Source organism: Anolis carolinensis, unplaced genomic scaffold (assembly GCF_035594765.1).
Source record: "Anolis carolinensis isolate JA03-04 unplaced genomic scaffold, rAnoCar3.1.pri scaffold_23, whole genome shotgun sequence".
Taxonomy (NCBI): domain Eukaryota; kingdom Metazoa; phylum Chordata; class Lepidosauria; order Squamata; family Dactyloidae; genus Anolis; species Anolis carolinensis.
This window is the reverse complement of record NW_026943832.1, coordinates 63,763-79,186: the sequence shown is the minus strand read 5'-3', so window position 1 is coordinate 79,186 and position 15,424 is coordinate 63,763. Positions and strand designations below refer to the sequence as shown.

Below are 15,424 nucleotides of genomic sequence, written 5' to 3'. Positions count from 1 at the left end.
AGTAGGGGGGGGAGGCAAACCAGATCCAGGGCCCATGCCAAACGCCCGCCAAGTTGTGACAAAGCAGAAAACATAACAACATATCAAAATAGACATGCAGGGAGGGAGGGATGGGACAAAGAATGAAGGCCCAGTGCTTTCCAGGACCTCTAGGGCAGCCTAATAAAGGCTGCCCTGGCCAATCAGCGGCGGGCCCCGGCCTGCAGAAAAGAGCAGGCCCCGACCACTGATAGGCCAGGGGGGAGCCGTGGCGGGAAGCTTTCCCGCCAGGAAAGGGGGCTCTGGGAAGGAGAAGGCCCCTTCCGGCCCCCAGAAGCATGGGAGCACCCACCCCCGCAACGGACGCTCCAGGTGAGTCTGGCCCTTCTTTTCCAGTGTAGATGCATCCTTGGATAGAGTATCAGGAACTGTATACTCACTCCATCTTTTGAGACCTTGGCAAGGTTATGGGATGGGAGCATGGTGAGTTAAGTGACAATAAAGCTACCCTCTCCAAAAAAAAAAAAAAAAAAGGACAAACCAGTGGGAATCCCATCTGAGGGGGTGAAATAATCTACTTCAAGTAGCACTGTGAGGGCAGACTAGATGTCTCAATGATAGGTGCAAGCATTTAAAAACTTTTAGCTCCAGCAGGGGATGGAGGTGACATAACAATACTTTTAGCTCACCAGGAATTCAAACATGTGTGTGCATGCCTTTAAGTTGCCCATTGACCTATGGTGATCCCATGAATTTCATAGGGTTTTCTTAGGCAAAGAATATTCAAAAGTGGTTTTGTCAGTTCCTTCCTTTGAAATATAGCTTACCGCAACTGTTATGTACCACTTATTATTCATCTTCACTAAAACGGCTGAATATTGCTCTACAATCAGTATGAACTGTTACATCCTTGTTGCATGTGCATCCACTCACTCATTCTCTCATTCTTATTCTCTCTCTCTCTCTCTCTCTCTCTCTCACACACACACACACACACATGGGCAGATAATATAATGGAACAGGCTGAAACTGGCATAAATAATCTGAAGGCAAGAGCATGCTAACCATGTCAGCTGACAAACATTTTGAATTGGGTAAAGAGAATGGATGCTCCTGATACTACTTAGAGAACCAAACAAACAACTACATGTATAAAATGTTTTCAGAATTTCATATGAAGAGATAGTAAAATGCAGATTTAAAGGTCTTAAGAGAGTAGGATTTCGGACACTTGAACCATCAGCTGGCACAAAGAATACACAGATTGCTCCTCCGTGCCAACTAGAGTATACATGATTTGACACACATGTCCACAGACCTGAGCCTCCTCTGCAGATGCACCAGACGGGTTAAGCATCAGATGTTGAGTGTCTGGCTGATTTCCACCACTGGCTCCAAGCCGATGCTTAACTGGTACCTTGTTAAGGACATAGGCACCCGCTGGCATTGGCTTAGTCACCTGCACAAATGCATATTAAACAGAAACAAAGGTGAGTGTGCATTTTAAACATTTCCTGTTTTGAAGCATCGCAAACCCAGAGTATTCTTTTAAAAGCTCAGGAAAAGAAAGACACTCTGGTTTGTACAAGGGCACTACACCTTTGGCATACTGCTGTGAACTGTTACAGCCGGAGCCTGTGTTGGCATTGGATGCTGCAGGTGAAGCTGGTGAGGAAGCGGTGGAGGCGTCTGCTGCTGGTGCTGCTGGGATGGCTGTAGTGGCTGCTGCTCACTGTTTTCCCGGTGCCACAAGACCCGTATAAACCGGTTGTTCAACACAGCCTCTGTGCTTGAAATAGCTTTTCTGGCTTCATCGTTTGTTGAATACTGAATTAGAGCAGCTTCAGGGTCATTCTTGAAAGCAACCTAAGCATTTAGAGTATACAAGTCAGCATTACCTAATGCCACTATGTAAGAAAATTCAGTAATTAGATCATCATCATAAACAAAAGGCTTTCACTCCTAATTCAGCTGTCCACTGTACAAACCTGAAAGCTCACAAATATATTGTCAAAGGCGTACAAATATATTAATAGATGACATTTACATATAGTGCCCACAAAAGAAACCATTATTTATTATTTATTTCATTTATACACAGCTTTTCTCACCCCTAGGGGAACTCAAAGTGGTTCACAACACCATGGCAAAGATTCAATGACTCACATCCATATAAAAGAAACATTACAGGTCTTCAAAGCAATTACATATAACCATAAATTAAATCATTAAAAACTATACATAACCATAACCATAAAACATTAAACATTAATGTGGTAGATACTTAAAAACTAGCAACAAAAACAAAAGTAATTACCTGCAATTATTAAGATATACTTCTTTAATATAACAGAAATGCTATTGAGTCATTCCATGTGACTTTTTGATAGATCACCAACACAGTAGTCAATCAAGGTAGGGGTTATCAGACTACAATTCCCATCAGCCCTAACTGCCAAAAGTGAGAAATGATGGGAGTCATAGTGCAACACCATTTGGAAGGCCATACTTTGCATACTTCTGCTCTAAACTTAAGATATATTTGCTCTATAATAAAATAATTCAGTAGTAGTCAAAACAGGCATTGTATTCAGAATCATCCAGTTAACCCTTTCTTAATCTTAAGAACCGGAGATAAACATTTAGGCATTTAGTAGAAATATGCATGGCATGTTGGTAGTTATACCGAACACAACCACAGACTCCTTCAGAGACGGGAATCTAGTTTCAAATTATATGCTCCTACTTCATAAGGCACTGTTCTATATGTTGAACAGGTAGCAATGCTAGGTTGCTTATTCTAATATTAAGTCAAAATACATTTTCCTCCTAGTTTTACTACTGGCTCTTGTCTTGTACCCAGGTGCAATACTGCAGCATAATCTACTAAAAGACGGATATATATGTTTTACCTGGATGTTCACAATTGTGCCAAATTTGCTGAAATGTTCATTAAGTTGAGTAATATTGTTCAGTTCTGGTGGTATTTTACGAACTTCCAATTTTGTATTTGTATACTGGTTCTTCTTCAGGAATCCTGGTTTATTTTGGTTGTTATTTGCTTGCCTAAATGAAATGAAAGATAAGATTTGCAATGCGCCATTAAGGATGTTATTTGCAAAAATGAGTGTTTGGATGTAATTCTTGTACACTCATGATAAAAGAAGACCTCTTATGACAAAAGAGCACTTAGTTGGGGTGCGCCATAATGAAACACATAGTCTCCTCAACATGGAGAAGGAATATGCTGACAGAACAGCCCCTGTGAAGATTTATGGGTTTGCAATTGAATTAAGCCTCCAAAGATAAAGGAGGCATTTTCCCCCTGAACAGCTGAAACTTGAAATTAGTCTTAAAGAAAAAGATAATTACATTTATAACTAAAATCTGTGTGGCTTTGCAGCAGAGATGTTCACTGTAAATTCCTCTCTTTTGATTACACATCCAATTTTAGCATACTCTCTGTGTTTGAAGGCACTGTTTTGTGATGGAACATTTCAAATTTCATAGAAATTTTACATTTATAAAGTTTTAAGAACTTGTAAACTATGGTCTATGGTTGTTACTCTTCTTTGGGAGTGTTCCAGGTATGTGGATTGCTTATTCAAACTTTGCTGTTCTATAGCTGAATAATGTGGTTTGGTGTATTTTCAGTAGTGAAAAGTGACGAAGTCCCAATAACACGGTTCTCAAATCAAATGTTAAATCATATCCAATTATTCAGTTTCTATCTTTTAGTTTGTCTCCAATTTCATCTTTGTTCTCCAGGTTAAGAAAAGAATTTCAGCAATTTCATCTTTGTTCTCCAGATTAAGAAAAGTGTGCTTGGCTTTCCATGGGTTTTTTTGGCGGATTGGTCCAGAACTATGTTCTGTCTATATGTGGCACATAGTGACCTTATTCCCGAGTCTGGGGGAACAGAGAGAAAGTTAAACCGTGACTACATGGGCAGGATTATAACATGACAGTAATTGAAGATGGATAGATCAATATAATCCACGTGAAACTACAAAATAAAAAAATATGTGGCCTTTTCCAAAGATTCTCTATAACATTATTAAAAATGTAAGAGGAATTATCTGTTTTTTCTTGTTCTGTATATGTGCCTTCAAGTTGCCTCTTAATCTATGGCAACTCCATGAATTTCATAGGGTTTTCTTAGGCAAAAAATACTGTGTTCCCTCACTCCTTCGCAGTTCGCTTTTTGTGGATTCGCTGTTTCAAGTTTTTTTAATAAACACTAAAATAATAGTATAAATCATAAAATAATATTATAAATCCCTCTTTCTATTTCCTTGCTAAGGAGAAGGAAGGAAGGAGAAGCCGAAGGGAGAGAAAAAGGAGGCTGAAGCAGCTTTGTTTTCGCCTCAAGCGTGCATGCACGTGCTTGAGAGGTGAGGAGGGGACAAACACGCTACTTGCCAGTGAGATTGTAAACAACACAAATATAGTGTCCCTACTTCATGGATTTTCACTTATCGCGGGTGGTTCTGGAACTTAACCCCCGCGATAAGTGAGGGAACTCTGTACACAGTAGTAGTTTAACCCGTTCCCCCCTCTGAAATACCATCTACAACACCTGATATTCTTTGGCAATCTCCCATTCAAATATTAAACAAAGCCCACCCTTCTTAGTCCTCAAAGCCAGATGAGATCTGGCACCTTTAGGGTACTGGTTTTTTTTTAAATACCCAAATTATTAGGCAAAATAATTTGAACAAAGATGTTAGCTAATTGCAGTTCGCCAAGTATTTATTCAGCAAATGAAGTTCTTACTTTCCAGCCCAGGGTTTCTTTGGAGACGGTCCTTCTATTGTGTTTGAAATTCGCTTCCTGTTGTCCGGCTCAAGCACCACCCTGGACATGTTGCTGCTGTTACTTGGAATGCCAACTGGAGGCTCAGTCTGGATGACAATGTTAGCAGCTAGGAAAAAAGCAAACATTTACCCATTTTCAGAAGGTTGGAAAATTTTATATTCATAAATTATCTGAGCAAGAGAATTTAAAACAAACTTTAAAAAATGTTGTTGATCTAATTAGTAAGATTCTGAATTCTCAATATTTTTGATAGACCCACAACAGAAAATACAAACAAATATGGGATGAAACTGCTGGTTCTCACGGCGGAGGTCTGCAAAAAATGCAACCCTTTGAAATGCCTAATAATTCCTAACACTTTAGTCACTGAATTAACATAATAGCAATGTACAACATTCTGGATCAAAAAACTGCTGATACCAAGTTAAATTAGCCTACTGAGGTCCATTTATACTGAAGATTTAATGCTGTGACAAGATAATTAACTTCCACAGCAAAGGCATGAAAGAAAACCCTTATTGCACATAAGTGCTCTGTGGTGTGTGTCATCACCATCCGGCCTCAAACCAATTTCAAGATTTCCTATGTAATCATCTGCACAACGAAACTACTTTCTTCAATACCGGTTTGAAACTGCATTATTTATTTATTTAATTTATATACCGCTCTCCTCCCCCAGAGGGAGATTGTGGTTATTGTAGATGAGGCCTGAGTCAATAAGTGTTGGCTAACCAGGTTCCCGCTGATTCAATGTGTTTACTCCAAGTTATTGAGCAAGTTATTAATATTACTGAAATATTAGCAGTCTCCTATTTCAGTTATCTGGTTCATAGGTTTAACAGTTTCAATACCATTCAGAGATTAAATCATGGGCAATTAATTTAATACCACAGTCAAGATACACAAATTAGTTGTCTGGTGATACGAAATGGAGGATACATTGTATCCTTAACAAGGTTCTTGGCATTCCATCAAACCACATGACTTATTATTAAGGTTGACACAACCCAAAAATTATGCAATAAATATACTGGACATTAATACAAGCAACATACTATGGGCACATGGTTCCACCTCATTGTTGAAGTTGTTAGGCTACTAAAAATAAATTTGCACATATAGTTTTAACAATTTTCTATGTAGAGGTTTCAGAATCAAGCTATTATTAAACATATTTTAAACTTCTGATATTGGTAAAAATGGATTGCATTCCTAAATTAAAGGAAAACAAACAGCACTCGTAAAAATACTAGATTGATCTGGACTCTTTTTAGGCTTATGTTCATTTATAGGACTTTCCACTGAAGGGAGAGAGAGATTATTTCTGCTGAATGTCACCCTATCCCAATGAATTATTCTCGTAGTACCCTCTGAAACAATGTGGAAAATGGTGTCGAGATAACCGGGAGCTCATCCACCTTTCTCCAAACTTGTAACTTTTTTTCTAAAATTAATAAAAGTGACTTCACGTTAAACACTGTACAAGTTATAAGATAAAAAAACAAGGTCTGAGTAAAAGAAATATAAAGACAAAACACCCACTAGCACTTTAATAAGCAATGACTTCATCTTCTGATTATGCACAAACTCTATATAGCAAAAAATTGAAATCCTTCAACCCTGGGCTCAGAAAACAAGATCTCACCTCTTGGATTTGTATCCATCTCCCCAGATGTTAATCCAATAAGATTTGGACGCTGCATTGGTGTTCTTGAAAAGAATTGCCTATACTGAGATCTACCTGTACTGGTAATACTAGGGGCTTCTGGATTATAGCCATCTGGTTCATATGTATCTGTTGTAAAAAATAAGAAAAGAAAAAGAAAGAAAAAGAATGGATTCTGAGATAAATAATTCTGCACAGAGGTTGTTATTATTTTATTATTTCCATCATAAATAATACTCAGTAACAGAAGATTACAATATACAAAATAACAAATATTATTTAAAATAGTAAAATTTTAAATTAGCATATATCTCAGTAAAAAAAATATCACAAGTGGTCAAAATATACTTCAACAAGCAAAGTAAAACTTGAGCCTGGCAAGATATGTTTACATTGTAATAATCATTGTGTTAAATAGTCTTACATATTACAGGTATTTTAAAAATGCTTCAAGTGCCATTTTACTAAGTATTTCATCTTCACATGCTTCATGAAACATCCCAAATTAAGGTCCATATAGCAATTAATAAATGAAGTCATCAACTTGGAAAAACACTAGCTTACTAATTGATCTACCTCATAAAATATGGAGGTGCATCATTTTTGAAAAGAGGTCAGGTATAGTATAATTATGCATGAACGCCAAAGCCAAGTTATTATGAAGTAAGCACTTAGGCTTAGACAATTTCATCAGGTTTTAAAATATATTCACATTTCAATAAAGTAAGTTTCAAAAAAGTCACATTGTTGACCTAACAGTATCACCTTATTTTCTTTTAAAACAAGGATGGCATATCATTGAAAAACAACTAAAAAGTAGACTCTCAGTGAATCTGTTAAGTGAGCTACATCTCTGCAAGACTGCACAAGGTATATTGTACTGTTATTAACCATTGATAATGAAGTGCCAGTAAGCCACAAAATGTTGACAAGTGCATTTACTTACGTTCTGATACTGAATATAGTAGGTTTTGGGGTAATGGAGGAGGTAGTCTTGCTCCTGCTGGTGCAAGGCTAGGCACTGTAGTTGTCCCTGGCTGGTCGCGACTGTTGATCAAACTGGACTGTGATAAAGGAGGCCCTGGAATGAAGCATTAGAAGTTCTAGAATATCGAGACAGATCATTCCTTTTGGGATTCCTACGGTAAACACTCTAGTTTGTATCCTCACCATTTCTCACTCTCTTTTGTTATTTCAACTTGGGCCCATTACCCACAAGGTAATTTGCCCTTCTTGTTGTTGTTATCACAAATCATCATTATCCCCATCATCATATCTATATCAAATGTTTGGCTCCACTCTAGGACTCAAAGCAGCTTACAAAAGTTAAAAAACAAACATAGTTAAAAATTCACAGCTCACAAAGTCCTTAAATCCTGATTCAAGCAGAAGCTCCTCAATCTTGACTTCAAAGCCCTCCATGACCTTGTCCACAATATCTCTATTTTTGTATACTAATACACTCCTGTCTGTCACATCCATGCATTCAGCTCCAACCACCTAAATTTCTGTGCTCTTTTCAATACCTCTGTTCTTTTTTCGTTATGCTTGAATCTCTTCCCCAAATATCTGCATAATGCTACCTTCTCTATTCAAATCCTACATGTAAAGGCATTTCTTCTGTGACATTTTCAGCAGAACCAAATAGTATGACAGAATCCTATGCCATATGCTATGTCATGATGCAGTCATACTGATAGATCATATTGCTACTTTACATTTAATATGCAATACGTAGTTTTCATCATAATTGCTACTGGGAATTTCAGTAGGGCAGTGGATCTCAACCTGGGTCCCCAGATGTTTTTGGCCTTCAACTCCCAGAAATCCTAACAGCTGGTAAACTGGCTGGGATTTCTGGGAGTTGTAGGCCAAACACATCTAGGGACCCCAGGTTGAGAACCATTGCAGTAGGGTTTAGCCAGCTGCAGATAATTGTCTAGCAAGAAGCTGGTACAGTCCAAGGGTGAGGATGAGTTATGGTTTTGTTTTGGACCAACCTGACACTCAAGGTCATTCTCATGTTGCGCTATGCCTCTACATACTGATAGAGCAGGACTAAGGAGACAAGAGGTCTGGTTGATTTTTGATTATTTATTACAATAAATGCCTTAATTTATAACTATGTGAATATACACATGTATACTCCAGTTATCTATATTCAGCTTATGAAGCTATCTAGTCAAGCTGAGCTTGTACTTTGTCCTCGCAAAAAATAAAAAGTAAGGGGGGGGGGGGGAAGGAAACAAAAAACAAAACAAAAAAACAAATTAAGGTATTTTCAGCTTCTGTCAACAGATCTATTTTAGTCTTAATGCTAAGTTTCATAGGTCAAAATACATCTTTAAAAAATTACAGTGCTACGTGACCTTCCACCATTTATTTTCTTGTTAAAAGTTAATGACTCTACTTTTGTTTAGCTAATTTATCAAGATAGGTGATTACTTCTATAGACACTGGCTACATTCAAAAGCAAAAGAAAACAGTGCTTTCAATAATGACATGCTTTATGATGGGCTTCAATGACAAAGAGGGTTGCCAGCTGAATATATGATGAATTTGCCTGAAGCTTCCACAATGGAGTATCTCCAGCACAATATGGTTGTGGATTCCATGCCCTTGCACATTCTGCCTCTGATTCTTAGTTCCCAGATGAAATTTAATTTAATTTTAGTGCAGTCTTTGCATAAATACACTGGGACTGTTACAGAACTGCTTTCATCAGCAGAACTTGGATGGAGAAGGCTGGTTATTTATTTATTTAATTTATTTCATTTATCGCTTTTTTTCAATCCTAGGGGGACTTAAAGTGGTTCACAACATAGTAAATGGCAAAAATTTAATGCCTCACATCCATATAAAAGAAACATTACAAGTCTAAAAGCAATCACATATAACCATGTTCCCTCCCACTTCTCTCTGCCACTCTTGATGTACCATCAAACTTTGTGCTGGAATGCTCACAAACCCTCTGGAGCATGTGTCTGGGCTACATGGAGTACACATAATGAAGCAATGAACATCTTGTTGCACTATCAACAAACCATTGACACTAGAATTACCATCACTCCTTTTCTATTCTAGATATTCTTGCCTAATTCAGACATCACTCCCAACTCTATAGCAATTCTCAAAGCTGTCTTCTTGTACTTCAACTATGATTTTTATCAACAACAATTTCTACTGCACCAGCTACCAATTATATATTAAAACTGCAATTTTGCAAAGTCTTGTCTGCAAAGTTTCAACCTTAGTATCATATACAAATCCAAAGTCTCATATAATTACATGTTATAAAAAATTAAGCAACGTTTATATTTTATAATTTCCCTGTTACTGTTACTTGGATTATGTAGAGCAAGCTGGAAGATCATAAAGAACTCTTACTTGGCATAGGAATCCGAACAGGTGGTGGCGGCCGAGGATGCACTTGTGGGCCTGGCATTCGCATGCTATGAGCTGGGCCTTGTGTGGGTGCCATCAGCATCCCAGGAGGAGGAAGTCCCGGTGGTGGTGGAGGAAAAGGAATCATGCTGGGCAAAGATACCTCGTCTACGACTAGTGGGTCATTTCCATGGTCAAACTGACAGAGGTCCCCAAGGACACAAAAACCCCGCTCTGTTTTTTAAAAAGAGTGTTATTTATAGCATACATTTGCAATAACGGTTGCTAAGATTGATATGATTCACATGGGAATCTTCAAATGATTTTTAAAACAGAGAGAGCTTCTAGATAAATGATACATTTACTAATAAACAGTAAGTTATTCCTGTAGGCTGTAACTAATCTCATCAGGATTCGAAACTTGATTAACACAAAATAATGGTCTACATTGTTTCTGACAAAAACGATATCTGCTTCCAAAAAGAATGTCCTTCGAAGCATTATTTTCTTTAGCACAACTGCTGAACAACACATTAAGAAATTATCAGGAAATCAGAAGAGAAAGAATCATTATCAGAATAATGCAGATTGCATGCCTCATGACACCACACAAAACAGGTGGATTTTCACTGAGCATTGTGGCCCTTCGTATTGCTTTAAGTTATAAATTAACATTTTACTTGACATAAATATTTCAAAACATTTGCTATATTTATGTATATAAATTATGATTGAATATTTTTTGCTGCAGTTAGCAGGATTGGTATTTTGAACGAATGTAATGAGGCGCACACAAGATCTATGCTGCTGAAAACATCTGCTGCTGTTCTGTAGACCTTTTTGGCCCAGCACTATTGCTAGCTGTCCACCTGACCTCTCCAAGCCTTCTAACAGTGACAAGACTGAGGAAATTAAGAGCATTTTCCACTTTTTCATATGGGTGGTTGTGCAGACAGGTCCCAAAAGAAGAGGGCAATCTGACAAGCAGCAGAGAAATGTCTCAACATTAAATGAAGAATAGAAACTATGCATGATCTACATTCATGACTGCATTCATTTGGCTGTAATCATACTCAAAAGAGAAGCATGTAAGTTGACAAAGAAGGAACTCTTACCATCATAATCTCGACAACGCCTCTTTGGCGGTGCGTTCCTGCCAAAGGAATTAGGAGCAGAGTGATTGCCGTAGTAATTTGACCAGCTTTCTGTTGTGTTTTCAGGGTGGTGAGCAGGTGCAATCACAGTCACAGCACTGGGAATACACTGTGCTCCAGAGGAATACTGCTCAGTAGGGTTATGGAAGACAAAGACACTGAGTTGTATGAGCTCTCCATGTCACTCCTTTCACATTTGAATTTAGCTCGCTCTCTGTGCTCTGTTTGGAAAAAGAATTCCCAATAATTACTATGCTCCATAGACTCTCCACACCCTGAGTTTCCAACAACACATGGAAAATATAAACATCCAAGACATACTTATTGACATAAAGTCTGAACTCTAACTGAGTAACTTTGTGGAAATATTCAAACAGTATAATCTGGTCTGTTGTTGCAAAGAATGTGAATATTCTGTCATATTAAAATGCCATCTTTAGAAAGAACTACTTTTCTAAAAATAATTTCAGTTATTAGATCCTGGCCCACAAATCAGCTAGTATATCACCAGGAGTAATTCTGATTCAAAGGGGGCAAGAAAGCTTTAAAAAGGAATAAATAATATCCTGTACATCTCTGATGAAAGAAACCAGACTGATCAACACAGCTGTCTCTAGCAAGTGTTGAAGTATAATAGAAGGTAGTGGTATGATGGAATACACATGAGAACAAATTAAAAAAAAGCATCCCTTGATTAGAATACCCTACAGAGCAAGCTTTTAGTTTGTTGTAATGTCAACAATCACGATTTTTCTAACAAATTCCTGTTTGATAAAATTGACAGAAATCTAGATGATTACCGTACATCAATTTTTAAAACATAAAAAGTTGAGACCAGGAACTGCTTATAATTCTTTGACAACTTACCAACACTTCTGTTTGTATCCCTGTCTTTGTTTGCATCCTGGTCCTTACTTCTCCCTCGGCTGCGACTGCGACTCCGGCTGAGCCCTCTGCTTTTGCTGCGACTCTTACTTCTTCCCCTTCGCCAGTCGTATTTGTCTCTGTACAGGTCATTCCGCTCGTAGTATCTATCATAGTCTCTCCATTTACCATCATCTCTTTTTCTCTCTCTATTCCTGCTAAAAACACACACACTACATATACATGGCCTTTAAGAGTAAATATGTGGAAAGGGTTTACCAAATTGATCACATCTATTGATCAAATCTAAACATTTTTTAATTTAACAAATAATACTTATTATTGGGTCAACACATTCCATGAGAACCTATTGCAATCAAGTGCTTATAGTCCTAAAGTATCAACCATCCTGGAATTCTTTGATTTACCAAAGCAGTGTTTCTCCAACTCTGCCCTTTCAGGTGTTTTGGTCTTAAATTCTCACAATTCCTAAAAACTTGTCGGTTGACACTACTGGGAGCTGAAGTCCAAAACATCTGGAGGAGCACAGTTTGAGAAACACTGTACTAAAGAATACTAGTAGTATATAAAAATCAACAATCAGCATGGCTAGAAAATATCTCTCATACGGACAGGTTGCTCACCTGTAACCATGTTTCTTCGAGTGTACTCTGTGAATTCACACTAATGGAGAAGCTGCGCCTGCGCAGGTTCCGACGGAAACTCTTCCAAGCTGAAGTTCAAATTTTGGCGGTAACCACGCCCCCCTTCCCAAGGGGCATATAAGGCAGCCCCAGGCGCCCGCTCTCCAGTTCCTACGCCGCCAAGGCAACGAGAAAGGGAGAGGTTTGCCAGAGGGGAAGGAAGGGCGGGTTTGTGTGAATTCACAGAGTACACTCGAAGAAACATGGTTACAGGTGAGCAACCTGTCCTTTTTCTTCGTGTACTCTGTGAATGCACACTAATGGAGACTGACACGCTAAGGTCCCGGATGGTGGGACAAGGCAAACTCGACAATCAGTGAATGTCCAAACATACGTTTATTAGGACATATTGAGATAACAGTCCCAAGAGACCAGTGCAATAAATTGTCCGAAAGGACCAGTGCAATGCAACATGAGCATCGTAGAAGAAGAAAACATAACATAGAAATTATTCAATAAACATGATAGAAACACGCAATTGCGTATAGTGCATATAACGCTCTCCCAAGGGGGAGAGGGGAAAGAAAAAACATCTTGGCCTTTGACATATCCGCCAGGAACAACAAGGCGGTACAAAGCAACAGAGCAACTGCTCAATACAATCAGGGGAAAAACATATCCCCAGAGGTAGGTATGGGGAAAAAGACCGGCCCAAACTTGAAGGAGAGGTATAGAGAGTCACCTGCGGGTGAGTACGAGGAGAAAGACGTTTGAGAGTCAGGAGAGGCAAGATGAGAGTACTGATCTTGCGAAGGCCGAGTCCTTTAGGGCCTTACTGTCCAGCCTGTAGTGAGAGACAAACGTGAGAGGGTTTGACCAGATAGCCGCTTTGCATATGGAGTCAAGCGGAATACCCCTAAGGAAGGCAGTCGAAGCCGAGAGGCCCCTAGTCGACCTCGGGCGGATGGAAGGAGGAGGAGGTCGCTTGGCCAGTTCGTAGGCCAACTCAATGGCCTGAGCGATCCAGTGGGACAGTCTTTGGGAAGAGATGGGATTACCCAACTTGTCCTGGGCATAGGCGACAAAGAGTCTTTGCGTCTTACGGATGTCCTTGGTACGGTCCCTGTAGAAGAGAAGTGCCCTTCGAACGTCAAGAAGGTGCAGTTTCTGCTCGAGAGGAGAGGAGGGGTTAGAGAAGAAAGCTGGTAGGACAATGTCCTGGTTGAGGTGGAAGGCTGACACCACCTTAGGAAGAAAGGTAATGTCCGGGCGAAGAACAGCGCGGTCATGGTGAAAACGTAGATAAGGCTCGTCGACCCTGAGAGCAGCAAGCTCGGATGGCCGTCGTGCCGACGTGATCGCCACCAGAAAGGCCAACTTCCAGGAAAGCAGACGGAGATCGGTCGAGGCAAGCGGTTCGAAGGGAGCAGAAGTGAGTTGAGAAAGTACAAGTTCGAGGTTCCAGCCCGGCGTAGGTGGTAGCGACGGCGGGCAGATGTTATTGTAGCCCCGGAGAAAGGTTTTGATCAGGTGGTGAGAAAAGAGAGATGGCTGGCCGTGGCGCTGAAAGACCAGGAAAGAGCTGCGAGATAAGCTTTAATAGAGGCGAGAGAGAGTTTCTTCTCGACGAGGGTCATGAGGAAGTCGAGGACCACCGATACCGAGGTCGGGAAGGTGTCGACGTTACGGGATCGAAGGAAGGCGTGAAAGCGAGAGAGTTTATAGGAATAAGCCTTGGTAGTAGACGGCTTATGGGCTGCCCGAAGGACGTCTTGCAGATTCTGCGGAAGAGAGGCTAGGTAAGAATCCTCCATGCAGTGAGATGAAGGGAAGGGAGGTCCGGGTGAAGAATTTTGCCGTCCTCCCTTGAGAGAAGGTGCGGCGAGGGAGGCAGAGGGCGAAACGTTCCTCTGGAGAGACGAAGAAGGGCTGGATACCACGGTTGGCGGGGCCAGGCCGGAGCTATGAGAATCGCTGTGACCGAGATCGAGAGAAGTCTTTCGAGAACTTTCGGTATGAGGGGAAATCGGTGGAAAAAGATAAAGCATCTCCGCCGACCAGTCCAGTAGAAAGGCATCCCCTAGACAGCCGGGGAAGGAGTTCGGGGGAAGTCTCGCTCCGTAGCGGGGTAGCTGAGCGTTGTGGGGAGACGCGAAGAGATCCAGAGTAGGGCGTCCCCAGTGGAGGAACAGACCGTCGAGGATCTCGGGATCGAGCTTCCACTCGTGAGAGGAAGATGTCATCCTGCTGAGGGCATCTGCTAAGTCGTTTTGGGCACCCGGCAGGTGGATTGCAGAGACCTGTACGTCGTGGGCTATGCACCAAACCCAGAGACGGGAGGAGAGGAGCATCAATTTCCTCGAACCCGTACCACCCTGTTTGTTGATGTAGAATACTGCCACGAGGTTGTCCGATTGAATGAGGATGGACTTGTGGCGGATGAGGCGGGAGAAAGCTTTCAGGGCTTTGAGGATGGCGAGAAGCTCGAGAAAGTTTATGTGGTTGGTCCTCTCGGATGGGGACCAAAGATCTTGAACCGTTAGACCGCTCATGTGGGCTCCCCAAGCGTAGGTGGAGGAGTCCGTGGTTATGGTTAGCGACGGCGGGGCTGGGTGAAATGGGAGGCCCCTGCACACGTTTTGGTGAGACGTCCACCATGAGAGAGACTGGCGGACGGACGACGGTACCGACAGGTATCTGGAGTTGTGGTGGTGGAACGGCTTGAAAGTGTCTATAAACCACCTTTGCAGGACCCGAAGGCGCAGCCTGGCAAACGGGGTCGTGAGAACCGTGGAGGCCATGTGGCCTAGAAGGACCTGAATGGCACGGGCTCTGACCCTCCGGGCAGATCGACAAAGGGCGATGTGGTGACGGAGAGCTAGGAATCTGTCGAACGGAAGTGAAACAGTCTCTGT

The 15,424-nt window shown here is 40.7% G+C and overlaps 1 pseudogene; it reads right to left on the bottom strand.

Annotated features, from left to right (window-relative positions):
• Positions 1–15,424, bottom strand: part of LOC134294791 (RNA-binding protein 27-like) — a 59,336-nt pseudogene that overhangs the window by 20,022 nt on the left and 23,890 nt on the right.